The sequence below is a fragment of the Portunus trituberculatus genome, chromosome 46, assembly GCF_017591435.1.
Source record: "Portunus trituberculatus isolate SZX2019 chromosome 46, ASM1759143v1, whole genome shotgun sequence".
Classification (NCBI taxonomy): domain Eukaryota; kingdom Metazoa; phylum Arthropoda; class Malacostraca; order Decapoda; family Portunidae; genus Portunus; species Portunus trituberculatus.
Window position 1 is genome coordinate 7462252 of NC_059300.1, and position 27663 is coordinate 7489914.

General features: G+C 43.4%; 1 protein-coding gene and 1 non-coding gene across 5 annotated transcripts in view; both read left to right on the forward strand.

Annotated features, from left to right (window-relative positions):
- The window catches only part of LOC123520344 (protein sprint-like), a 392138-nt gene that overhangs the window by 290709 nt on the left and 73766 nt on the right, over nucleotides 1–27663 (forward strand). For 2 of the 4 annotated variants that reach the window (XM_045282573.1, XM_045282572.1), the window contains exon 1: nucleotides 20108–20274. The exons of the other annotated variants lie outside the window; for them this stretch is intronic. The gene's annotated coding sequence lies outside the window, so the exon portion shown is untranslated. Of the gene's footprint in view, nucleotides 1–20107; nucleotides 20275–27663 lie in introns of those variants that run through there. 4 annotated transcript variants of the gene reach the window in all.
- Trnak-uuu lies at nucleotides 6889–6961 on the forward strand. The gene has a single exon. It is a non-coding gene; the product is annotated as a tRNA-Lys (tRNA).

The window sequence follows — 27663 nt, forward strand, 5'->3', positions numbered from 1 at the left end:
AGCAGCAGCAGCAGCAGCAGCAGCAGCAGCAGCAGCAGCAGCAGCAGCAGCAGCAGCAGCAGCAGCAGCAGCAGCAGTAGTAGTAGTAGTAGTAGTAGTAGTAGTAGTAGTAGTAGTTGTTGTTGTTGTTGTTGTTGTTGTTGTTGTTGTTGTTGTTGTTGTTGTTCTTGTAGCAGCTGTAGTAGTAGTCGCAGTAGTAGTATTTATGAAGGTGATAATAATAATAACAATAAAAGAATTATAATAGTATTAAGAATGATAATAATGTAATAATAAAATTATAATAATAATGATAATAATATAATAGTAGTAGTAATAACAACAACAACAACAACAACAACAACAACAACATCAACAAACAAAGAAGATAATGCTAATGCTAATATACTCCCCCTGTGCTTGGCTTTTTACATTAGGGTAATTAATGCTCTCAGATTCATTCCCAGTCACGGAAGGTGCGATTCATGCAAGCTTCGTTCATTACCCTGATGACTCCAAAAATATTCACAGCACACACTTCTGTTTGCCCGCCGCGCCTCCGCCTTACTTGCTACTTGCTGGCTCATTTTTCATCCAGAGACTTTTTTTCCTTTTTTTTTGTGTGTGTGTGTGTTTAATCTGACACGTTTCATTTAGTATGTCTGTGTATTTTTATGTACTGTTGTTGTTGTTGTTGTTATTATTATTATTATTATTATTATTATTATTATTATTATTATTATAGTAGTAGTAGTAGTAGTAGTAGTAGTAGTAGTAGTAGTAGTAGCAGCAGTAGTAGTAGTTGTAGTAGTAGTTGAAGTAGTAGTTGTTGTAATAGGGGTATATCTTGTGTGTTCAAGGTTATCAATGTTTTTTTTCTTACACTATCTAGATAAAATGACAATTGCATTTTTATATATTCATTCATGTCTTCATCTATTTGTCCATTTATTTGTTTTAAAGGTGACTTCACTATTGTACTAACTGTATATTTATTTGTTTATCTATTTATGAGTATTTATACATATTTATTTATGATAGAATTACTTGAAAAAAATGTAATGAAAAAAAAAAGGTGAGTTGTGAAGGTCAGACATTCTACATCAAGTTTATTTGTTCAAGATTACTCATGGTTTTTTCCTCTCTTGATCCACAGGTAAGGGTTGCCAGGCGAGTGATCCAGCCAGGTGCGACACACAGGTAACGTCCCACACACACACACACACACACACACACACACACACACACACACACACACACACACACACACACACACACACACACACACACACACACACACACACACACACACTGCGTAGTGTAGTGGTTAGCACGCTCGACTCACAATCGAGAGGCCCGGGTTCGAGTCCCGGTAAGCGGCGAGGCAAACGGGTAAGCCTCTTAATGTGTGGCCCCTGTTCACCTAGCAGTAAATAGGTACGGGATGTAACTCGAGGGGTTGTGGCCTCGCTTTCCTGGTGTGTGTTGTGTGTTGATGTGGTCTCAGTCCTACCCGAAGATCGGTCTATGAGCTCTGAGCTCGCTCCGTAATGGGGAAGACTGGCTGGGTGACCAGCAGGCGACCGAGGTGAATTACACACACACACACACACACACACACACACACACACATCACGACTTTTCCTCTTAATGGAAACACTCAACAAACTCGCCTGTTCTGTATTACTGACGGAGGAGGAGGAGGAGAGGAAGTGGAGGAAGAGCAAGAGGAAAAGGAAGAGGAAGAGGAAGGAAGAGAAAGAGAGAGAGAGAGAGAGAGAGAGAGAGAGAGAGAGAGAGAGAGAGAGAGAGAGAGAGAGAGAGAGAGAGAGAGAACAGGTGGACAAGAGGGAGAGATGAGGGAGAAAACATAGGGACTAGACTAGATGATGAGAGTGAGAGGAAGAGGAAGAGGGGTGGGAGAGTACAGCAGGTGGCGGTGCGCTCAGGTGTGTGACGGGGAATGTTAACTCTCCCAGGTGTAACGGAGAGCGATGAGGGAGAGTAAGAGAGAGAGAGGGAGAGGGAGGGATGCTATGAGAGGTGATCTTGAGTAGTAGAGGGCGGTGGGATGAGGGAGAAGGAAGGGGAGGAATATAAAGATGTGGCTGTGGTAGTAGTGGTAGTAGTAGTAGTAGTAGTAGTAGTAGTAGTAGTAGTAGTAGTAGTAGTAGTAGTGGTGGTGGTTGACGATAAAACACAAAGGGAACACAAACAGCAGTATAATTATTACGAATGGGTAAATTAAAAAAGAAGAAGGAACAGAAATGAAAATGAAAAACAAATAAACAAATGGGTAAATAAAAAGAGAAGGAACAGAAATTAAAATAAGAAAAGAAAAACAAGATGGAAAGGAGAAAAACAAAAACAAAACAAATGAGGAATCACAGCAACGTAAGAGAACAAAGGAAAACGAAAGAAGAAGAAGAAAAAAGAGAAAGAAGATAAATTAATAGAAATGAATAAAAAAGATAAAAGGGAGAGAAAAAGATGAAAAGAAGAAAAAAATAATAGAAATGAATAAAAGAAGATAAAACAGAAAAGAAAAGATGAAAAGAAGAAAAAATAATAGAAATAAATAAAAAGATGAAGATTAAGAAAAGGAGATAAAAAAGGAAAGGGAAGAAAGAAGAGAAACAAGGACAAGAGAACAAGAAGTACAAGTCAGCTAAGGAAGAGAAGAAAAATATGAAGAAAAAAAGAAAAACGAAAAATTAACAAATAAAAAAACCAAGATGATAAAAAAGAAGAAAAACAAGAAAAAAAATGAAGAAAAAGGGAAGAAAGAAGACAAAGAAGGACAAGAAAACAAGAAGTACAAGTCAACTAAGGAAGAGAAGAAAAAAAATGAAGAAATAAAATAAAAACGAAGAATTAACAGAAATAGAAAAACGAAAATAAAAAAGAAGAAAAAAACAGAAAAAAGGAAAGAAAGAAGACAAACAAGAACAAGAGAACAAGCATTACAAGCCTAAGTGTTTCTCCAGAAGACATCAGGTGGTGAAGGGAACAGGTAATGGAGACAGTGGTGTTATAAAGGTGAGGGCGTTTCAGGGGAAGGGCCGACGAAGATAGGAGTGTCACTGTGATAGGTCCTTTGGGGTGAGACGGGAGTGAGTCAGGTGTGGGAGGAGGGGTGATCAAGGTGTGGGAGGGGAGAGGGTGGCGGTGAAAACAGCATGATAAAGGGATGTTTATGTGTGGGAGTCAAAACAGTGGCATAAATTCGGCTTAGAAAGGGGTATGAGAGAGAGAGAGAGAGAGAGAGAGAGAGAGAGAGAGAGAGAGAGAGAGAGAGAGAGAGAGAGAGAGGCATGCTGATAGATAGCAAACATAGACATGAAGATAGAGATAGACAGGCAGAAAGATACACACACACACACACACACACACACACACACACACACACACACACACACACACACACACACACACACACACACACACACACACACACACACGTAGTGTAGTGGTTAGCACGCTCGACTCACAATCGAGAGGGTCCAGGTTCGAATCCCGGGAAGCGGCGAGGCAAATGGGCAAACCTCTTAATGTGTAGCCCCTGTTCACCTAGCAGTAAATAGGTATGGGTTGTAACTCGAGGGGTTGTGGCCTCGCTTTCCCGGTGTGTGGAGTGTGTTGTGGTCTCAGTCCTACCCGAAGATCGGTCTATGAGCTCTGAGCTCGCTCCGTAATGGGGAAGACTGGCTGGGCAGACGACCGTGGTGGTGAATTACACACACACACACACACACACACACACACACACACACACACACACAGAGAGAGAGAGAGAGAGAGAGAGAGAGAGAGAGAGAGAGAGAGAGATTGGAAAATTGCACCTCTAAAATCATTCCTCCTCCTCCTCCTCCTCCACCTCCATCACGGTCATTAAGACACTAAAAATAGTCTCTTGATGGAAAAATCTTTCTACTCGGTGACAATAAGCTCCTGAAGAGGCCGTGTCAGAAGCAAGGAAGGCTGGAGGGGGTGACGGAGGCGGGGCGGGGCGTGGGTGGTTGGCTGGGAAAGGCGCGAGGTAGTGGGAAGGGGGGGCAGGGGTTTGAATTTCTGGGTAGGAGCATTGTGAGAAGTATTTGGAAGAGGAAGCACAGAGAGAGAGAGAGAGAGAGAGAGAGAGAGAGAGAGAGAGAGAGAGAGAGAGAGAGAGAGGAGGGGTAGGGGGCAAGAAGAGTTGGTACTATGAAGACAAAGCAAGACGAAGTTGGTGAGAGAGAGAGAGAGAGAGAGAGAGAGAGAGAGAGAGAGAGAGAGAGAGAGACTTCGATTAAAGACAAAAAAGTGACACTCAAACACTCGTCTTTCTCACAAGCCTCCTCCAGCTACCAGTATTGGGACCATCCTCCTCCTCCTCCTCCTCCTTTTCTGCAGCCATATTGCCTTTTCGATCAGAGCTTCCTCCATTTTATTCCCCATTTTTAAGCTACTCTTCCTTCTTCTTCTTTTCTATTCCTCTCTTTATGTTTACCTTTTGTACGATTGCGTCTGTGTGTGTGTGTGTGTGTGTGTGTGTGTGTGTGTGTGTGTGTGTGTGTGTGACATCCAGCGACGTTCCTAAACAGACGACGAAGGAAGAGCCTATTGTCTTCGTCTGTCTGTCTGTCTGTCTCTGCTGCTGCTCCTTTGTCTGCCTGGAAGCGAGGAAGGACTGGGGAAGATGGAGGCAAGACAGGGGGGAGGTTTAGCTGCAGAAGTGGAGGTGGTGGAGAAGGGAGGGAATAGGGAAGAGGTGAAGAAATGGAAGAAAACACTGTTATTGAAGGAAGGAAAGGAAAATTGAAGAAAAAGAAGAGATGGAGAAATGAACAGATTGGAAGGATGACGAATGAAGGAATGGGAAGACAGGAGGGAAAAAGGAGAGAAAAGAAAAAAAAGAGATGAAGGAAAAAAAACGATAGATGTAAAGAAGATAGAGAAGTGGAAAGAAAGGATGAAGAGGTGAAGGGATGGATAATGACAAGAAGATATGCATAGAAATGAGGGAGGAAGAAGGAAAAATGGAGGAGTGAGTGAAGGGTTGGCTTGGGGGAAGGAGAGGTGAAGGAGGTGGAGGGAAGTAAGGAAAGAAGGAAGGAAGGAAGGAAGGAAGTACTGTGTCGTGAAGGCAGGGCTGAGTGATGCCTTGGGAGTTCTCGAGGAAAAATGAGTCGTTTTAAAGTTTTAAGTCTGGCAGTTACTTGTAAAGGCGAGGCAGAGGTGAGTGAGGAGATAATGAAGGACAGAGAGAGAGAGAGAGAGAGAGAGAGAGAGAGAGAGAGAGAGAGAGAGAGAGAGAGAGAGAGAGAGAGACTTCTTATACTTCACCATTACAAATAAAAGAAAAATGCATCAAATCTTAGAATGAGAGAATAATATCCTTTAGAATTTAGAGACGTAAAAATCACAGCGAAGCGAATAATAGAAAAAAAGGAAAAGAGAAAAAAAAAAATTGAAGAAAAATATAAACAATGAAGAAACTCCCACCTTAAATCCTCATTTGTAAGATTCCTCACGTTGAAGGAGAAAGAAAGAGAGAAAGGAAAAAAAAGAGAGAAAAAAAAGTTTCGCATTTTTACATTGTAGCGTTTGTGGGGGAGAATGGAGTGATAGAAAAAGGAGGAGGAGGAACAAGAAGAAGAGGAGGAGGAGGAGGAGGAGGAGGAGGAGGAGGAGGATGGTGGTGGTGGTGGTGGTGGTGGTGGTGGTAGTGGTAGTGGTGGTATGATGAGAAAGAAATACCGAAAGAAGTTGGCATGGAGAAAGGAGAAGGAGGAGGATAAAGAGGATGAGGAAAAAGAAGAAGAGGAGGAGGAGGAGGAGGAGGAGGAGGAGGAGTGCCAAAAAATGAAGGTAGCCGTGGTAATTGAGGAGAAGCTAAGCAGCTCTCACTTCGCATCACTCTTCTTAATTGATAAAAAGAAGACGCCAGACAGCACTAGCTCTCTCTCTCTCTCTCTCTCTCTCTCTCTCTCTCTCTCTCTCTCAGCTACTTTTTTCCTTCGTATCTTTCTCTCTCTCTCTACTTCTCACACCCCCATTACCTTCATCCCTCCTCCCTCTTTTCTTTAGTGTTTTTCACCTGCTCCTCCTCCTCACTCACACACAGTCTCTCACTCACTCACTCACTCACTCACTCACTCACACACACACACACACACTCTCTCTCTCTCTCTCTCTCTCTCTCTCTCTCTCTCTCTCTCTCTCTCTCTCTCTCTCTCTCTCTCTCTCTCTCTCCCCAGGTGGCTTTAAACACTCTTAACCCCAGAAGTCTGTTTTTGTTTAGACGCAGAGCTGAGTGGGTTGGGACAGGAGGGAGAGAGAGAGAGAGAGAGAGAGAGAGAGAGAGAGAGAGAGAGAGAGAGAGAGAGAGAGAGAGAGAGAGAGAGAAGGTGGAAGAGTAGGTGGAGGAGAGAGGAGGTAGAGCGAAAAGGAAAGGATTGAAGAGAAAAGGAAGGATACAGAGGAAGATTGGACTTAAGAGGAGTGGATAAAGGGAAGGGAGGAAGAAAGAAAAGTGGAGAAGAAAGGAGGTGAAGGGAAAATAAGAGGATAGAAGATAGAGAGAGAAATGTAAAGGACGATAGTGTAATAGAAAAAAGAAAACGAAAGGAAAAGGGAAAGAGAGGAAAATAAAGGGGAAAGTAGATGAGGAATGGAGGAGAGAAGATGTAATTGGACCAGTAAAGAATAATAGATGAAGATTATGAAGAATTAACGGATTAGGAAAAAAAAATGTGACTGTGGAAATGAAGACAAAAGAAATGATGGTGATGATGAGGAGGAGAGAAAATAGCGATAGATATAAACATGAAAGGAAACGACAGGATAAGTAACAATAAAAGAAAACAATGACAAAAAACAAAAGAAAAATTAAGTTTCTGACGTATTGGAAACCTAATAATAGTATGAGCCCGGATAGCTCAGTCGGTAGAGCGTTAGGCTTTTAACCTAACGGTCCAGGGTTCGAGTCCCTGTTCGGGCTGATATTTTTTTTTTTTATTCTTTATTTACTTGTTTTGTATTTTTAAAGCTTCATTGTTCTGTCCTAATCCCAGTCTTTATTAAATAACTCTTGTTGTTAGATGTAATTAGTTCCTATGGGAGAATGTAAATGTGCGTTGCTATTACCTAAGAAGCAGGTTAGGAGAGAGAGAGAGAACATTCACAGGGTAACTCAACAAATATGAAAAAAGAAAAGAACTAGAAAAATAAACGAAGGAGGAAACAGAAAAAAAAGGAGAAACAATCAGTATGCACCACGCTATCAGTGAAGGCTGCGAAAGATAACGTAAGATAAAGATACAAAGATACATTATTACGAAAACCTGATTGCACTGACGAACACAAAGGAAGAACGAGACACTGATAACCACGCAGGATAAATAGTGAAGCCCAGCTCTCCTGCACTTCTTAACCCCTTCAGTACCATATGGCGCATTTTCACATTCATGCTACCTCCTATTTGGTGATTTTATGCAACTTGAGAAACTTATGTAAGGATTAGAATAGTGAAGACCCTGACCATTAATCTCCTAACCTCCATAAACCCTTCCTAATGTCAATAATATCGTCTAATCACACATAAAACTCATGGTAAAAATATATCCCAGCACTGAAGAGGTTAATTAGGTGAACAACGTAAGAGAAAAAAATTAAACTAGTAGAGAATTATAAAGGAAAGATCAAACAGAAGAAGGAGTAATGGATAAAGGCAATAAATGGGTGAGGAGAGGGGACCGATGAATGAGAGTAAGGAAGGGGAAGAATATAATGAAGGGGAAAGCAAGTAAATAGAGAAATCTTGGATAATTAGTGTAGTGAAAAGAAGAAACCAAAGGGAAGGTAGGGAGAGTGAATAATGATGTTTGAGTAAGACGATCAGAGAGAGAGAGAGAGAGAGAGAGAGAGAGAGAGAGAGAGAGAGAACTGTACCCCTCTTTGTAAACTTCATAATTAACTTCCTAAGCTCATAGTACTCTTAGTGGGACATATTTTTTATACCCACCTGGGCCTCCTCTAATATTTTTCCCCTCCTCCTCCTCCTCCTCTCCCTCTCTCCCTCCATCTGTCCCTCTCCCTCTCCCTCTCTCCCTTTCCCTTCCTCAGAACATCCCTTCATCTCTTTTGCATTAAGATATTTGCCATACACACACGCTCTCTCTCTCTCTCTCTCTCTCTCTCTCTCTCTCTCTCTCTCTCTCTCTCTCTCTCTCTCTCTCTCTCTCTCTCTCAGCTCCCCCTGGTTTCATCTATACAAGGACTCAATAAATCGATAATGAATTCTCAGCCAGACATGAATACTGTTTGAAGAGACTTAGACGCCTGAGGGAGAGTCCTGTGTACCTCTCCCTCTCTCCCTCTCTCTCTCTCCTCTCCCTTTTTGTCTCCCCTCTGTCTTCTCTCCCCGTCACAGCAGGCCACCCTCAATCCATCTTTCACATGTGACAAAGTGTATAATGGTTCTTTAAAATGCTACCATGTCAATGAGAGAGAGAGAGAGAGAGAGAGAGAGAGAGAGAGAGAGAGAGAGAGAGAGAGAGAGAGAGAGAGAGAGAGAGAGAGAGAGATTTGTGCCAGATGGCTAAAGAAGGGAAGAGGGAGTGAGTGAGTCAGTGAAGGAGAAGGACAAAATGGAGGAAGAAGAAAAAAGGAAAGAAGGAAGAAAATGAAGGTGAGGAAAAATAAGAGAGAAAAGGAAGAAGTAAACGGGCAGAAAGGCAAAAAAAAAAAAGAGAAAAAAGGAGTTAAGAAGACAAGAAAGAAGAAAGAAGGAAGAAGAAGGAAAGAGGGAGGAAAGAAAGCTTAAGGAAAAGGAGAGAGGGAGGAGCAAGTAACAAGAAAGAAGGAAGAAGGAAAGGGGGAAGGAAAGGAAACTTAAGGAAGAGGGGAAAGGGAGGAGCAAGGAAGAAGAAAGAAGGAAGAAGGAAAAAGGTAGGGAAGGAAGCTTAAGGAAGAGGAGAGAGAGAGGAGGAAGCTAAAAAAAAAAGGGAAGGGTACGTACATAACACCAACTATGCTCCTCCTCCTCCTCCTCCTCCTCCTCCTCCTCCTCCTCCTCCTCCTCTTCACTTATTCAGGCTGGAGGAGCTGCGGGTACACTGAAGGGCCTCTAGGAATCCCCACGAGGACGCTGGAGGAGGAATACTTCGCCAGGGACAGACATAAAGGGGGGGAGAGAGAGAGAGAGAGGAAGGAGAGAAAGGGATGGGAGGGACAGGGAGGGAAAGGGAAGCACAAACGGAGGGAAGATGGAGGGAAACGGGTGGAATGGAGGGACAAACAGATAGGGAGGTGGAGAAGTGTGTTGGGGGGGGGGTAGACAGGGAGGAGGGAGAGAATGGGGGAAGGGAGAAGGAAAGGAAGTCAGTATTAGTAAGGAGAAAAATTCAATGGAAGATGTAATGATGTGGAAAAAAATATTACGTAAAGGGAAAAGGGTGAAGGGGAAGAAAAGGAGTTGGAGGAGGAGGAGGAGGAGGAGGAGGAGGAGGAGGAGGAGGAGGAGGAGGAGGAGGATACAAGTGTACAAGGAATATTGACATGGAGAGAAAAACCCTGAAATCCTAAGAAAGAGAGAGAGAGAGAGAGAGAGAGAGAGAGAGAGAGAGAGTCTTGAACGAGAGGCAGGAGACCGACAAAACTCATATCAAGTTAGCCGCTGGTCCTCAAACTTTTAATAAGTCTGAATAAATCTCTCTCTCTCTCTCTCTCTCTCTCTCTCTCGTTGCAGTGTGTGTTGCGTGCGTATCTTCGAGTAGGTGGTGAATATTTGTTGTTGTTGTTGTTGTTGTTGTGGTGGTGGTGGTGGTGGTGGTGGTGATAGTAGTAGTAGTAGTGGTGAAAATTGTCTTAGTTTTTTTTTTTTTTTTTGCTAATATTGGTAGTGTTACTATTATTATCAACATTTTTTTTTTTTTAGTCTGTCTTGTTTTGTTGCTGTTTTCGTTGTTCTTGCTAGTGATCGTAATTTTTCCTCTTTTCGTTGTTGAAGGTATTATCATTAGGGTTGTTGTTGTTGTTGTTGTTGTTGTTGTTGTTGTTGTTGTTGTTGTTGTTGTTGTTGTTGTAGTAAGGGCTTTGCTAGGAGCTACGAGGATGTCAAGTTTTTGTTCCTCTTTGTCACACGCTTCATTTGCATAATCCTGATACACCCTCCTCGCTTCCCCCCACGCTCTCCTTCTCTCTCTCTCTCTCTCCTCTTCTTCCCTCTCCCTCTCTCCCTTCAGGCCCTCCTCGGCTCCTCGTCTTCCCGCCAAAGGAACGCCTCGAGGCACTCTTGTTTACATCACGTGATTCACAGCCACTCTGCGCTATTGGATGGATTACGCCTCCCTACTTTTTCCTGATGCATACTTATATACATACTCACATACATACATACATACATACATACATACATACATAAAAGTGTTCTATGATGCTCGTGTTTGCAGTATCTTTAACCACACAGTTTATTTCTTTAATCATACATACTTAAATACATAAATACACATACACACATACATACATACATACATACATACATACATACATGCATGTATACATACATATTTAGGATTATTGGCCTTAGTATATCTATTGCAAATAATTTTTTTTTAGCGTTTTCAATTTGTTTTTGTTGCCATGGGATTACGTAAAAGTACACACACACACACACACACACACACACACACACACACACACACACACACACACACACACACACACACACACACACACATATTCAAAATTCATGATATCATTCTTTTCTCTCCCCCCCGGTCCCCAATCCAGCCCCCCCTCCCCTTGCACCCCCTCCCTCATAACACCATTGAACACCGCCAGATTAAACTATAAGATATGCGTATCTATATCATATATTTGTAAAAAAATAATAATAATAATAAAAAATCTCCCTCCCTTTACACATGCATGAAAAAAAAAATACCAGACGAGAGAGAAAAAAATGCTTCGCTTCACAATATTTTCCAATCGAGTATCGCTGTTTCATTTTTCATTCCGGTACCCTGACCTATCCCTCCATTTTTTTTCAGTATTATTATTTTTTGTTTAGTTTTTTACCCACCACCACCACCACCACCACCACCATCGGAGCTGATCCACACAGAAGCCCAACACACGCAAGCCCTGCACTCAAACGTCCGAATCACAGCATCGCCTCTATTTTTACACGTGTTTTCGCCATCAATCGGAGCGCGCAGTCCATCTCTATGTGTGTGTGTGTGTGTGTGTGTGTTAAAGGGAGACGTGTATTTGCGACTGCTGTAGTAGTAATAGTAGCAGTAGGAATAGTAGTAGTAGTAGTAGTAGTAGTAGTAGTAGTAGTAGTAGTAGTAGTAGTAGTAGTAGTAGTAGTAGTAGTAGTAGTAGTAGTAGTAGTAGTAGTAGTAGTAGTAGTAGTAGTAGTAGCAGCAGTAGTGGTAGTAGTAGTCTGTGTGAAAACGCCAAAACTTTCAAAAGAAAAATAAAATACTGCCTCACCAAAAACTCCTAGAGAGAGAGAGAGAGAGAGAGAGAGAGAGAGAGAGAGAGAGAGAGATTGCGTGTCCCCTCAGCCGGGTGCACATTTTCTCATGAGTACACGTAAGGTATTGGAATGCCTTTTATGCGATTACCATTATTTTATTCCCAGCCACGCACCTGCAAGCCGCCAGAAAGCTGAGGAGGGGAGGGGAAAAAACAGGAGGTGGGGTAGAGGCAGGTAGAGGGGGACAGGGGAGAGGGGAGATCGGGGAGGGGAGAAGGGAGGAGGATTAGGGGTGCATACTGGGAGTGTGGAGGATCATAGTGTACAGGGGTAGAAAAGGGGAGGAGGAGATGAGGGGGTGTAGAGGGGAGAGTCACGGGTCAGAGGAGTGAGGGGTGATAGTTTTGGAATTGGGCAGAGGTGTCAAGGGGCTTACGAATGCTATTACTCCCCCCTCTCCACTTCCCCCGTGTTCCTTACTCCCCATCACCGTCTACCCCTCCACACATTCCTCCCACACACCCACCCACCTTTCACTAACAACCTCGCTTGTTCTCCCCCCAGTCTCCATACACAGCCCCCACCCACACGCCACGCCCCGTCCCGTCCCGTCCCGCCTCGCCCCGCCATCCCCATCGGCCGCCCCTCCGTCAGTGTAAGGCTGTCAGGGCGCCGCGCACAGATTGCCTTCCTAACATTGTTGCCAACAGTATTTTCCCTGGAGAACTTGTTTGCCCGCACGCCAATTGTTGCTGTGTTTATTGCTCAATTTGGGTTCATTCCTGCCGGGTCTCTCCTCTCCTGCTCCTTCTCCACCTTAGTTTCCGCTCCTCTCCTCACTCTCACGCACTTTCACTCACTCTAGCTGCTCTCATTCTCACTAGCGACTCTTAATCTCTATATTGACTCTCATTCTTTCTAGCTCTTGGCATTTTCTTTGTTTCCTGCATTTATTATTTCTACCCTTTATATTTTTTTTCGGTCGTCGTTATCTTTTTGATTTTCTATTCATGTTTTCAATATGGTATACGAGCGTAGATTTCTTAGTTTTTATGTATATTTTTTTTTGCTTTCATTTCTATTTATGCGTCAGAAACTCATGTAGGGGCATTGAAATAGTGAAGACTGTGGCCATTAATCTCCTGACCTCCATAGACCCTTCCTAATGAGAATAAAATGGTCTAATCTCATGGTAGAAATGTGTCTCAGTATTGAAGGGGTTAATGTTTGTTATTGAGGCGGTGAAATGTAGCGATCAGAATGTACTTCGACTGATAGGTTCGTTTGAAGTGTGTAATTGTAGCATTGTTTTCTTTCTTCCTCCAGGTAAGCAACATCGGCGTCCTCACCACAGCTCTGCAGGCCAAACGGTACAGGTAATCTCCATCGCCTCCTCCTCCTTCTCCTTCTCCTTTTTCTTTTCCTATTCCTCTCCTTTTCCTTTTCCTTCTCCTTCTCCTTCTCCTCTCCTCTTTCGCCTTCTCTTCTCTTCTCCTTTTCCTTTTCCTTTTCCTTCTCCTCTCCTTCTCCTTCTCCCCATTTTCCTCCTCCTCCTCCTCCTCCTCCTCCTCCTTGTATTTTTGTCCTTCCATCTATTACCGTTTGAATATTTGTACACACACACACACACACACACACACACACACACACACACACACACACACACACACACACACACACACACACACACCTCGTTATATATAAATTTTTCTCTTGTTTTTCTTTCTGTCAATGTTTATTGTCTGTCATCGTCCCCCTTCATCGTTTTTATGTATATGTTAATGAAGGGCTGAAGGAGAGAGAGAGGGAGAGGGAGAGGGAGAGGGAGAGGGACGGGAGGAAAAGAAAATAGGGAGAGAGGAAAGGGAGAGTAAATAGAACAATCGAGTCCCATTGGATTACATGACTGATGACTTTCTCTCTCTCTCTCTCTCTCTCTCTCTCTCTCTCTCTCTCTCTCTCTCTCTCTCTCTCTCTCTCTCTCTGATCTTCCAACATTTCTTCATCCCTGTCCAAATATTCATTTTCGTAGTTTCAAAGCTGTCATGTTTTTTTATTTTGTTTTGCGTTTTGTTTCTGTCTGCACCTGCTCCTCCATCCTGAACAGTCTCTCTCTCTCTCTCTCTCTCTCTCTCTCTCTCTCTCTCTCTCTCTCTCTCTCTCTCTCTCTCTCTCTGCAATAGTTCTCCTGTTTTACGCTTCCTTCTCTATTGCCCATCCATCATGCTCTCTTTGTCTACCGTCCTCTCCATCCTACCCTTCCTTGCACTCCTCCATAAATCTCCTTCCTCCTCCTCGTTCCCCTCCTCCCTCAACTGACTTCAGCGCTGACCGGACAGGACCCAAGCCTCCGCCAAAAACGGATTTATCACCAATAACGCCACCTACGGTCTATTTATCACTGTAATAAATATAAATGTCAGATATTTTTTCCACCCCTTTTCCCTTCCTTCCTTCCTTCCTTCCTTCCTCCCGTTCCCTCGCTCCCTCGCTCCCTCCCTCCACTTCTTGCTTATCTTCCCTCCTTCCTTGCCTCCCCATCCCGCTCTTTCTCCCCTCTCTATCCCTCCCTCCCTCCCTCCCTCTCTCCCTGCAGCTCCAGTTCTTCATGGGGGTGTGAAGTTTGTGGGGGGAAGCACAGGTGATAAGTAAGACAGGTGTTATACATAATACCTGTTTTGGAGAAAGACGCGTGTGTGTGTGTGTGTGTGTGTGTGTGTGTGTGTGTGTGTGTGTGTGTGTGTGTGTGTGAGACAGACAGACAGACAGACAGACAGACAGACAGACACACACACACACACACACACACACACACACACACACACACACACACACACACACACACACACACACACACACACACACACACACACACACACACACAGAGAGAGAGAGAGAGAGAGAGAGAGAGAGAGAGAGAGAGAGAGAGAGAGAGAGAGAGAGAGAAATAGTCTGATAGACAAAAAAAGAAGGAGGAGAGACACTGTAAGAAGACAAATGAGAGGCAGAAAACACACACACACACACACACACACACACACACACACACACACACACACACACACACACACACACACACACACAACGAAACATAACACAAAAGAAGAAGACAACATTAATGCAACACACCAACTCAGAGGCATTTCCCAGCAAGCCTATATGGTTATCTACTCGTACACTTGCACATCCACCATCTGTCAGCCACCCTGCTCCTGCTCCCACCCAGCCGGCTGTAAAAGCTTTGTATCGTCTCCACATGCGCTACAAGACTACTGAGGCTGCTCCCCTTCACCGCCTTGTCTCTGATCCAAATCCTGCTTATCTCTGTGTGGAATCTGAATGTATTTTTATCTCGAACCCACTGAGAGAGAGAGAGAGAGAGAGAGAGAGAGAGAGAGAGAGAGAGATTGAATAAAGTTTGCGGAGAAAAATAAGTAGACAAAAGTAAAATGTGATGAAAGGAATATAAAGAACATTAAAAAGAAAGAAATGTAATTGTAAAGAAGCAAAATACCAAGGCAAACAAGACTAGTTGGTAACACACACACACACACACACACACACACACACACACACACACACACACACACACACACACACACACACACACACACACACACACACACACACACGATATGAAAAAATGAGAAGATAACAAAGAAAAATCCAAAAAAATGCCACATGAGAGAGAGAGAGAGAGAGAGAGAGAGAGAGAGAGAGAGAGAGAGAGAGAGAGAGAGAGAGAGAGTGTTGGATGAATAGAGTAAAAACGAATGGTGTGATCGTACTCATGGGAGGGGACGAAGGGAAGGAGGGGAGGGGATGGGATGGGAGGGGAAGGGAGGAGAGGAGGGGAAAAGGATATTGGAGGAGGGAGGAGAAGGAGGGTAAGGGAGGGAGGGAAAGAGGGGAAAGCGAAGGACGCGTTCAATCATCCTCGTGGTGATGCATTTTTGACTTGGGTTTGGAGTCCTTTGAGTTCTTTCTCTCTCTCTCTCTCTCTCTCTCTCTCTCTCTCTCTCTCTCTCTCTCTCTCTCGTGGCATTTTTGGAAGTTTTCTTTGTTATTTTCTTATTTTTTTTCCACATCGTGTGTGTGTGTGTGTGTGTGTGTGTGTGTGTGTGTGAGATAAATTAGTGAGTGGACCCTTGGAAGGTGTTGAAGTTTTTGGCAGCTTTTCCGTAAGTGACTCATTGACTTCTCTTATTGGTTCACTTCCCTCACTGGTTCTCTCTCACTGGTTCACTTCTGACTGGTTCACTCATCTTGCTTCTCCACTTCGACAGTTCTTGTGCTTTGTCACGTTTTTTTTCTCTCTTTTTCTCTCTATCTCTCTTCCGTCCTTGCCTTACTGCACTATGCCACCCCTTCCCTCCTTCCCTTCCCTCTTTCCTTTCTCTGACATCTCAACCTTAATTCCTTCCTTCTGTACATTTTTCTCTTCTTCCTTCATGCCTTTACACCACCCTTTTTTTTTTTTCTCCTTTTTCTCTTTCCCATTTTTAACTCCCTGCATCAAAATTTTTCTTCCTTTCATCCTTCTTCCACTTTTACTAACTTTTTCCTTTCTTCTTCTCCCCTTAACATTTTCTTTACCTTTCCTCAATACTTGGTTTTTTTTCCATTCTCAATCTTTTTTCCCTTTTTCCTGTATCTGTGTCATTTACCTTTTTTGTCTTTCTGTGGAAGATATTAGCACTTTTTCTTATTTTCTCCTTTCCTCCTCCTGATCTTTGGCAAAAATATACCTCATTCTGACCCTTCCTCCTCTTCCTTCTCCTTTTCCTCCTCCTCTTCCTCCTCCTCCTCCTCATTTTCCTCCTGCTGCAGTGGCCCCAAGAGATTAACTCCCTCACCTCTCCCGGCTCTCAAACTCTCACCTCGATAACCCACAACTTGCAGGTTTTAGGCGGAAACTTTAGTAATGGAACAGTTTAAGGGACTCTCTTCTGCCCACACGCGCCATCTCTTCTTCCCTTTCCTCTTCTCTCCCCTTCTTCCTTCCTTGCCCTTCTCGTCCTTTCATCTTTGCCTCGTGGAAAGATGAGGGGAGAAGGAAACATGAAGAAAATATGAAGGTGTTGGTGGTAAGAACTTACTTTCTTTTTTTTTTGTGTGTGTGTGTGTGTGTGTGTGTGTGTGTGTGTGTGTGTGTGTGTGTGTGTGTGTGACGTAGGAGATAGATGGATTTTGTTCAGCAGTTTTTGTCCTTTGTTTGTTTGTTCGTTTGTAGACTGGTTCGTTGAAAAATGGAGGGATGCAAAGTTTGAAAAGTTAATGTATAAATGACAAGTGGCTGTGTACTGTGCACGGTTCACCCTTTGTCTTTCTACATAATGCAATGTCCACCATACATTTTTATTAGTGTTGTTGTAATCTCTGACTGATTGGACTATTTCAAACTGACTAATTCTTCGTGTTGTCATAAAAGAGATTAACTACGAGCTTGAAAGAAAACGTCATATGTAAGATATAGCTGTTACACACGCACACAGTACTTATGGAACGCATAATGATATCTGACATTGATTATGTGTCAACTGATGTCATGATTTATAAGTTATAAGATAAATTCAAAAATTATAGAACAAAGTCATTGTAGTAACTCTTGCCATGATGTGGACTCAAATCAGTGTACTACTATGTCATTGCATTAACACATAAATCAAAGAGTTAGGTCATAAGTTACATTGCAAGCAGTCTTCACACCTCCAGCGTCACGAGGGGAAGTCCTCATCAATCTTTACTGTGAAAATTTGACTGTCGATTTCCATTTTGCAGACTTTTACCGGCGCGTCGTCCATCAGAGTTCATTCAGATCCACTTGTTTATTGTTCACCATAAATTTTGACGGACTTAACGTATAGTTCAATATCATTTGAAAACGTTTATTGTCTGCTGTCGATCAAAATGTTTCAGATTTATCGACCTGTATGTTTTATAGTCATGTATTTTTAGGACTCATAATGTATATTTCAATTATATTTCAGTGACCACGTATAGTCCTATAAAACTTCTATTTCCTCTCTCTCTCTCTCTCTCTCTCTCTCTCTCTCTCTCTCTCTCTCTCTCTCTCTCTCTCTCTCTCTCTCTCTCTCTCTCTCTCCACTTGCATAAACTTAAACTTTCTTGGGCATAATGGAAAAATTGTAATTGAGCGCAAAGCATTTATATTCTGAAACCTTATGTCAGCTGCGTTTTAAAGCCTGAAGTGAAAATTATTGGCTGGTTTTCGAGGATGCGTTCATGATTCTTATGATAGGTTAACCTGAGTAACTTCTGCATCTTGAATGTGAGAAGTGCCCTTGATACCCTGACTGATCATCTTTATAGCCTTTGAAAATTACTTCCGAGAAAAGGACAGAGCGTTTAAGAACATGAATCGGGGCATAACACACTTAACCCAGTGGAAACGAACAGCAGGAAATAATGATAATAATAATAAAAGTAATAACGATAAAATAATAATGTAATAACAGTAAAAAAAAAAGAAGAAAGCATCAATCAATTCAGAAACATATCTAGAAAGTGTTGAGAAGTAATGACAACTCCCGCAAGACTAACTAACCAAGGCGATACTAATAATAATAACGATAAAAAGATAATGAATGTAACAACAGTAAAAAAAAATGCAATCAATTCAGAAATATATCCGGAAAGTGGTGAGAAGAAATAACGACAACTCCCGCAAGACTAACTAACCTGACGTAACCCAAGGCGACGTGATCTGACCCCTCTTGACCACCACGGCGAGGGGAGGCGGTGCTGCGGGACGTAATTAAGTCATCGCCCCGTCAAAGGTGATTACAGGTGATGCTGGGGTGACGTTTTCAATTAGGAAGGAGCCAGAAAGGGGAGGAGTGGCGAGACTTGCCTCCCTTCCTTCACTCCCCTCTTCTCCTTCCCCTCCTCCATCCTGATCTCTTGATTTGTTCCCTCCAGACATTCGGACCAAACCATTGTGTAGCCATTGGCGGGAGGAGGAGGAGGAGGAGGAGGAGGAGGAGGAGGAGGAGGAGGAGGAGGAGGAGGAGGAGGAGGAGGAGGAGGAGAAGAAACTGGGTGGGGTCATCTTTGAATAGAATGGAAGAAATGATGAAGGAGAAGAAAAGACGTAGAGAGAGATGTGAGAAGAAATGTAGGAGAGATGAGAGAGAGAGAGAGAGAGAGAGAGAGAGAGAGAGAGAGAGAGAGAGAGAGAGAGAGAGAGAGAGAGAGAGAGAATTGGTATTTTAGACTGATGAGAATGAAAACAGATTAGGATGCTTGTCATGGAATAACAACAACAACAATAACAACACTCAAAAATATGTGTAGTTTGTTGTGTAGGTTTTGACGAGGCCAGCCACTCATAACTACGCATTACCAACTTCTGACATTTGGGGACGAATTAAACGGTGTGTGTGTGTGTGTGTGTGTGTGTGTGTGTGTGGTGTGAAAAGGTCGGGTTTTGAGGGGAGAAGATACCTTTGTCTGGGATTAATTTGATGTTTCCCGATGAATGTGAAAGCGGAGAGAGGAAGGGTGAGAGATGGAGCGAGGGAAGGAAGGAGGGAAGACGGGAGAGAGAAGGTTGGAGTGATGAATGGCAGAAAATAAAAATGAGAAACGAAGAAAAAGGGGAAGAAAATTAAAAACTTGACTGGATTTTCTTTTATATTACATTGTTGTTCATTTTCACACACATTAATTAAGGAAATAGACAAAACAAACCACTTATTAACACACCTGAACGATTATCTCACAAACGAGTCCGAAGTTCCACCGTGTTGATTTGAAGCTGTACTGCATTAGGTGTTCGAAACTTACACTAGCGAACCTTTGAAGCTTTTATTGGTGTGAAGAAGGATTTGAATCAAGTGGCTGGAGCTTTTCGAAGGATGGTCGGAGCTTCACCAGGGAGGGTTCGAAGCTTAGCCTCGGAGTGCCATTTGGAGTTAATGAGCATGACGGGCTTCACTGGCTCGGAAAATAAAAGTAGTGCCTCCCTAGCAGTCCCTCACCTGCTCGCCCTCCCCCTCTGTCTCTCTCTCAGCGTCCCCGTCACCTCCCTGCGTCCCCCTGTCTGTCATGGTTCGCCTCGTCCCCTGTGTGCTCCCTTATTACTTCCCCCTCACCTCCGCCCTTACGCAATGCACTTCCCTCCGTCGCTACAGTTTTCCCTCTCGCCACATTCGCTCGTCACAATATTTGGTGTTATTTTTTCGCTCCCTCTCTCTCAAGGATTTGTTATATGCGGTTCTTTTGGGTGTGTCGCTGTTATTACTTCTTCGGGAATTGATTTTGTGTTGTTTTTTTTTATTCATGGTTGTTAGTGTTGCATAGGATCGGTTGGGCTGTGTGGGTTAGGTGAGGTGAGGTAAAGATGAAATGTTGGATTAGGCTTGTTTATGGTAAGTTTGGTTAGGTTACAAAGTTTAGGGTTAAATTGTAAATAGAGGGGGCAGCAATGTATATATCAATGAAATATATGACATGACTATAATTGCCTGGACTGCACAAAGAAGTGTCCTCTACTAAACGTGTGACTGTAAATATTCCTCCTCCCCCACACACACACATCCACCAACACCGCCACCCACACACCGCCTCACCTCATCCCACCCCAACACACATCGGCGAACCTTTAGACCCGAATCGCTTCTCTCGTAACTCAGTCTCGCCTCAACGCCTCACGTCTTGCCCGGCTCAGTCTTCAGTCCGTTCGCCTTCCCTTTCCACCACCACCACCACTATCACCACCACCACCACCCTCTCTGACGCGGCTCTCATGGGAAGCTCCTCCCGACAACCCCACTGACAGGGAACACGCAGCGCAGGTCCCTCAAGTGAGTATCATGTCATGCGTACTGCTGAGTGTAGGACCTCACTTCTACTCCTCCTCCTCCTCCTCCTCCTCCCGGTCTCGCTACTGCTGCCAGACGGACTCCACGTGAGTATGGAATATTAAGTTAAGGAGGCGACGAGAGAGAGAGAGAGAGAGAGAGAGAGAGAGAGAGAGAGAGAGAGAACAGTAGCAGTAACCAAATCGAACAGAAGTCAAAATAGCGATACAATGGAACAGAGAAAGGGCGGGAAGGTGAAGGTGACAGAATTAAGGATGATGAGGTAAGAGGAGGAGGAGGAGGAGGAGGAGGAGGAGGAGGAACACGAACACAGGACCCATTAACAGGGCTATTATTAAGGTGACGCCGCGCAGCTCGGAGTAAGAGGTGATGCCCAGAGGGGGATTAAGGCTAAAGAGACAGATAATTCCCACGTAATCGAGTAATATAAGGGAGAGGAAGGACCTTTGGAAGTGAAAAAAGTCTACTGTAAATTCGCAGTTTCAAGTACACTCAAATGGGAAGACTGTTAAAATAATTCCTTCATCGTTAGTGTTGATTTGTCATGGGTGATGTTAGGTTAAGAATATTCCGAGTACTATAGAGAGTTAGATGCTTAATTAAGTAGCGATTTAGTGTCTTAAAACTGGTTTGAAAAAAAAGATATTGCAGTGTTAGCGTGATGTGTTTCATAAGGTGGCAACAATGAATAGCTGGTGGTGGTGGTGGTGGTGGTGGTAGTGGTTGTGATCTGGGAGGGTTGGTATAGCTGGCTGGCTGGTTGACTTGTGTTGTTTCATAAAGTTTGAAGCACAGTTATGAAACATGTCTTTTTTGTTGCCAAGGGGGAACAGTTATTTAAAAGAAAAAGATAGAAATTGTACTCCAGAAATTGTACTTAAATACTGTAAATAGATACTGTAGATTTGTATCGTTCTATTGAAAAACTACTACTACTACTACTACTACTACTACTACTACTACTACTACTACTACTACTACTACTACTAGATTGCTAGGAATAGGTATAGCATCGTGTATTGTATTGATTGAAACAGCAATAAGTCTTAACTGCGAGTCCAAAGCAGTGTTGGGGCGGTGTGTTACGTAATGTAGCAACAAATGCCTGCGGTGGTGGTGAGGTGTTGCAGGAGGACTGACTGGCTGGTGTGTCTGGCTGGCCGAGGTTGTGCATCATATTCGAACAACACAGTTACGAAATGTATTCCCTTTGTCATCGCGAGGGTAAAGCACTGAAAAAAGAAAAGGAAATTAGATTAACAAGAATTCGGTAGTCACATTCATCAGTATAATAAAAAGAAAAAAATAATCAGAAATCCACGACAAAACAACACCTTTAAGGCAATAATTAGGCACGCGGAATAGTCACGAAATATGAACTTTTCTTTTCCTCTTTTTTTTCCTTTTGTTTTATCATCGCCAGGTAAAATTAGTGAGAAACGAAAAATGGTGACAGCAAACTTTATTCACTAGTCTCAATGAGCAGAAACCAGGAATCCAAAGCAAAACCAGTAGTAAATTTTATCCAATAGTTTGAGAAGCAGAAGTGAGCAGGAAACAGAAGCAAAAACGTCTTGAAAATAGTAATCGAACGCACGAAACCTTAAAACAGGAAGAGAAACATGAGAGCCCTCCCCCCACCTTCCTTTCATAGCAGTGCAGTAATTAAGGGATTACGGACGCAAGAGAACCCAGCAGTAGCTTTTCATGGCAGTAATTAAGGAACACGAAACATAATAGCCGAGAAAATAATAAGCTGGTAATAAAGAGTTGGAAATAAGAGATGTGTACCAAAAGCATTCAGTCATTTGGGGGAATTTGAAGCCAGACACGAGGGATCCAGTGAGCCAGTGAGTCATTGAGGTCTAATTATCACCACTAAGACAGACGGGAAAAGCTTAAACTGATATAATAAATGCATGAAAAAAAGAAAAGGAATAGAAAACTGGAGAACTATTCTGACTGGATTAAAAAAAAAAGAATGAATCCTTGAGTGCCATGACGTCTTTCCATATTGATTCAGCTAACATTTTGGTGATTTTATACAGCTTCAGACACTTATGCGGAGGATTAGAATAGTGAAGACTGTGGACATTAACATTCTGACCTCCATAGACTCTTCGTAATGGCAATAAAGTGGTCTAATCGTACGCAAATCTCAAGATAAAAATGTGTCCCAGTATTGAAGAAGTTAAGCTTAGCAAAGGGAAACTAAAAAAAAAACTGACCCGCTTTCCGTAACACTTTTCTATTTTTATCACTCCGGCTTGTACCAGATTAGTGTTTTCTCATAAGTAACTCGCCAGTGTGCTCCACCCTGCTCCGCCTCTCCCCGCAGCGCTAATTAATGCCTCAGTCGCCTAATAAGTGGTAATGTACCTTTATATTCCAGGAGTATTGAATTGGGAACTTGTATGATTCTCTCTCTCTCTCTCTCTCTCTCTCTCTCTCTCTCTCTCTCTCTCTCTCTCTCTCTCTCTCTCTCTCTCTCGTTTTCATATTTTCGAGAGAGAGAGAGAGAGAGAGAGGAATATTCGCCTCTTCTGTGTGTCATCTTCTCAACATTAAAACTCTTCATCATCAGCTTGTTACTGTCCATCTTTCTTTCTCTCTCTCTCTCTCTCTCTCTCTCTCTCTCTCTCTCTCTCTCTCTCTCTCTCTCTCTCTCTCTCTCTCTCTCTCTCTCTCTCTCTCTCTCTCTCTCTCTCTCTCTCTCTCTCTCTCTGTCTCTATTCTCTCATAGTACTCTGCCTCCTCCTCCTCCTCCTCCTCCTCCTCCTCCTCCTCCTCCTCCTCCTCCTCCTCCTCCTCCTCCTCCTCCTCCACACCCCCTTTCTTCCTTAATATCCTGCCGTACAGTAACTTAAGACACCAATAAACGTCATTATTACACCTCCCCTGATGAAGGTAAAAGCGAGGGATGGGTAGGCGCCTCTCCCTTACTCTGCCTTCCTCTCCCTTACCTCTCCCTTACGTATCCCCGTCGTTAGGTAAGTGAGGGAAACATCTCCCTATACCATTATCTTGCACCGTTAACCTTAAACCCCCGCAAGATGGTGCCTAAACTTACCCCTACTTTAAATCTATGAGCCTTATGTCTATGGAGGGAAGAGATGCAATGGGTAACGGAGGGGAAGATGAAAAGAGTGAAGGGAAGGGATGGGAAGGCTGAGGGTGGTAGTGGTGGTGTAGTGTATATGGAGATCAGAGGGTGGTGGTGGTGGGGGTGGAAAAGGAAGAGAGGATAAGAAGGTGAAGAAAAAGATAGGTAGGTAAGGTTTTAACCCCTTCAATACTGGAACACATTTTTTACCTGAGTTTTCTTTACGATCAGACTATTTTATTGGCATTTGGAAGGGTTTATGGAGGTCAGAAAATTAATGGCCACATTCTTCGCTATTTTAATCCCCACATAAATTTCTGAAGCTGTATAAAATCACCAAATAGTCACCAGAATGAATATGGAAACGCGTCAAGGTGCTGAACGGGTTAATGCGAGGAAAAGAAGGACTAGGTTAGGATGTGTGTGTGTGTGTGTGTGTGTGTGTGTGTGTGTGTGTGTGTGTGTGTGTGTGTGTGTGTGTGTGTGTGTGTGTGTGTGTGTGTGTGTGTGTGTGTGTGTGTGTGTGTGTGTGTGTTTATCTCCATCATCTGTCTACCTCACACGAGCCTTTACCACCTACCATGTAAACACCACAAACACTATCACGAGAGAGAGAGAGAGAGAGAGAGAGAGAGAGAGAGAGAGAGAGAGAGAGAGAGAGAGAGAGAGAGAAAAGGGTTAGAAGGAAAGGTAGTTAAGAGAGAAGAAAATGGAGATAGCGTAGGAGGATGATGGAGGAGACACTGCAATAGAGGAGAGGAAAAAAGAAGAGCACGCGGAGTCATTGAGAAGGTCACAAATGGAAGTAAGAGGATAAAATATGACCAGTGTATAAGGAGGAGAGAGAGAGAGAGAGAGAGAGAGAGAGAGAGAGAGAGAGAGAGAGAGAGAGAGAGAGAGAGAGAGAGTAATTACCTAAACCACCCTGAAATCCGTAGAGAAGGATAAATATTTCACTTCTTGTAAAATTAACCTAAACAAACACGAACGAACTAACCCTAACCTAACCTAAGCTAACAAAAATTCACTTAATCAAATCTATAGAGAAAGTAATAATGGGAGATAGTGTAAGTAAATTTTTCATAGAGGGACTTACTGTATGTGGGATGAAGGCAGCGGCAGGTGAGTTTGAAGCAGAGATAAAGTTGACAAGATGTGGCCTGCGTGTGGTGAGTCTGCTTCGTTTGATAAGGTTACGTTGAATTAGCTAAGGTGGAACAAGGCGAAGTTAGGTAATGGTTGGGTTCTAATAGACAAAAAATACACAAGAATTTAAAAGAGTACAGTATGTTTCAAGTTACATTAAGTGTAGTTAGTTGATGTTAGGTGGTCAAGATGCCAGGTAACCGTATCACATTACCTAAGGCTCGACCAAACTAATAGTAAGTAGCCTAGATTAGGTGAAGTAAGGTGGACGAGATGGGGGTAGTAAATGAGTGTCAGGTAAGGTACAAGTAGTTATCGAATTAGCATAGGTAAGGTGAGGTGTGGTCAGGTAGAGGGTGTCCAGGTGGTGTGTGACAGGTAAGGCGCGGTGCAGGTGTTGTTATCAGCTAGCAGTAATCCGTGGCCAGTCATTAGCACTAACGAAGGTAGGCGCGGCTTGTTACTGCTGCTATCTTGACGAGCCACCGCCACTCATCCATCATTATCTCTCTCTCTCTCTCTCTCTCTCTCTCTCTCTCTCTCTCTCTCTCTCTCTCTCTCTCTCTCTCTCTCTCTCTCTCTCTCTCATTTGTAAAGGAGAATTAGAAACTGTAGGGAGAGGAGAGGAAAAAGAAGAAAGAGAAAAGGAGAAAGGAAGGAAGGAAGGAGGAGGGAAGGATGGAGGTGAGAGGAGGAGATTAGGGAGGAATTGAGAGGAGGAGGGAAGGAAGAATGGGAGAAGGAGGAAAAAGTAGAGGAAAGAAGAACAAAAATCATTAGAGAGAGAGAGAGAGAGAGAGAGAGAGAGAGAGAGAGAGAGAGAGAGAGAGAGAGAGAGAGAGAGAGAGAGAGAGAGAGATTAATCCTATCCAAATCTGCATCCAACAAGTTAGTATAGGTAGAACAAATATGGGAAAAAAATAAACAAATAAAAAGGAATGAGGGAGGAAGGAAAGTAAGATAAGTAGAGGATTGGGAAGAAAAGAGAGTAAATTGTGGTCTTAGAGAGAGAGAGAGAGAGAGAGAGAGAGAGAGAGAGAGAGAGAGAGAGAGAGAGAGAGAGAGAGAGAGAGAGAGAATCAGGTGCGGCTAAGTAACGTGATTAAGGAAAGAGAGACGGTGGCTAGTAACAGAGAGAGAGAGAGAGAGAGAGAGAGAGAGAGAGAGAGAGAGAGAGAGAGAGAGAGAGAGAGAGAGAGAGAGAGAGAGAGAGAGAGAGAGGGTTCCTGAAGGATCTTACCAATAGTATGTTAGTTACCTTAAAGCCATTATCGTCACCTCATAAAGTTTCCTCTCCCTCTGCTCTCTCTCCTCTCCTCTCCTCTCCTCTCCTCTCCTCTCCTCTCCCTCTCTCTACTCCCTCCTTCCTGGCCACAATGAGACCCCAGGGGCAAGAGAGTGCTAATACACGTCAGTCTGTATATATATTCTCCTTGAACCAAAATTACCTAGGGATGGCTGTACGTGAATTAACTTCCGAGAGAGAGAGAGAGAGAGAGAGAGAGAGAGAGAGAGAGAGAGAGAGAGAGAGAGAGAGAGAGAGAGAGAGAGAGAGAGAGAGAGAGAGAGAGAGAGAGAGAGAGAGAGAGAATAATTGTGGATGTCTAAGGCGTGAGGAAAGAGGGAAGAGGAAAGAAGAAAAAAGGAAGGAGGGTGCTTGATTTTAGTGATTACTGTGTGTGTGTGTGTGTGTGTGTGTGTGTGTGTGTGTGTGTGTGGTGGGTGGTTGGGTTGGGGGGTGAGTGTGTGTGTGTGTGTGTGTGGGTATAAGGTACAGGTGAGTTATGGGGCTTTTTAATACATTCGGTGACTCATTCCCTCTCTCCTTGATGAAAATGCTGTTCTTATGAGGCTGGTTCTGCTCTGCTCATCTCTTTCCTTTCCTCTCGTTTTCTTTCTCAATCTTTCTCTCTCTCTTCGTTTCTACCAGTTTTTTCTTCCTCTCCCGCTACGCAAAAGTGTTTCCCTCCCTTTTTCTTTGAATTGTACGTTTGATGTCTGGTTTTCCTTTTACTTTTTCAGGGATAGATTAATACATACACATACTTACATACATACATAAATAGATTAATAGATGAATGAGCAAATTGATACCTGGATAGATACATACTTTTGTACATCGATAAGTAAATAAGTAGATAGATAGGAAGTAAATGTATGGATAGATAAAAGAATAGATATTTTTTTTACCATGAACTGCAAATAAATACGTAAAAGGAATTCCTCCACCAATTGAAAACAACAGCGTTACAGATATTCCCTCCCTCCAAAACCCCAAACAACGAGGAAAATTCCCTTCCTTCCTTCCTTCCTTCCTTCCTTCCTTCCTTCCTCCTCCCCAGCATCTCTCATCACTTAAGCCTCCAACTCCCCGCTTCTCCCTCCTCCTCTCATTCAGAAGGTAATCCCCTCTCCCTCTCCCTTTCCTTTCCTTTCCCTCTCTCCCACCTTCACCTGAGTAATCCTCTCTTCCCACATACAAGGTAACATACATGGTAATCTCCCTCTTTACTCCCCTCCTCTTCTCCCCTCTTCCTTCCCTCCTGCAGCATAAGGTATTCCTACTCCACGCCCATGAAAGGTAGTCTCTCCCGGAGGAGGAGGAGGAGGAGGAGGCAGTGCGGGACGAGGGAGGTTAGTTATGGCAGTGGGGAGAGAGATGGGTAGGTAGGCTTGGTTGGGAGTTAGAGAGGGCAGGGGAGGGAGGGGCCAATGTACGGGGAAGCGAGAAGAAAGGAGGGAAGGGTGGAAGGTTATGGGAAAAAATGTAGTGTTCCGGGGGGAAAAAACTCAGTTGGAATATGAGTTTTGGTCCAAGAAAAACACCGCTACTACTGCTCCGTGTGTGTGTGTGTGTGTGTGTGTGTGTGTGTGTGTGTGTGTGTGTGTGTGGCGGCGAAAGGCGAGTGTGTAAACCTTAGTGAGATACTCGTGTGTATACCGCAGGACTTTACTGTTCAGCATGCAAAGCGCAGCACTCCGCCACACAAGCTTCAGTTAATCTCAGCGCAACTCGGTGCAGTCTACTTGTCCAGATTCTCCGGCTTGTCATGAGTTTAGTCCATTCCATTCCAGGTCATTCCCGTCTGCCTCACTCCAACACAGCTCAGACTAACTGGTCC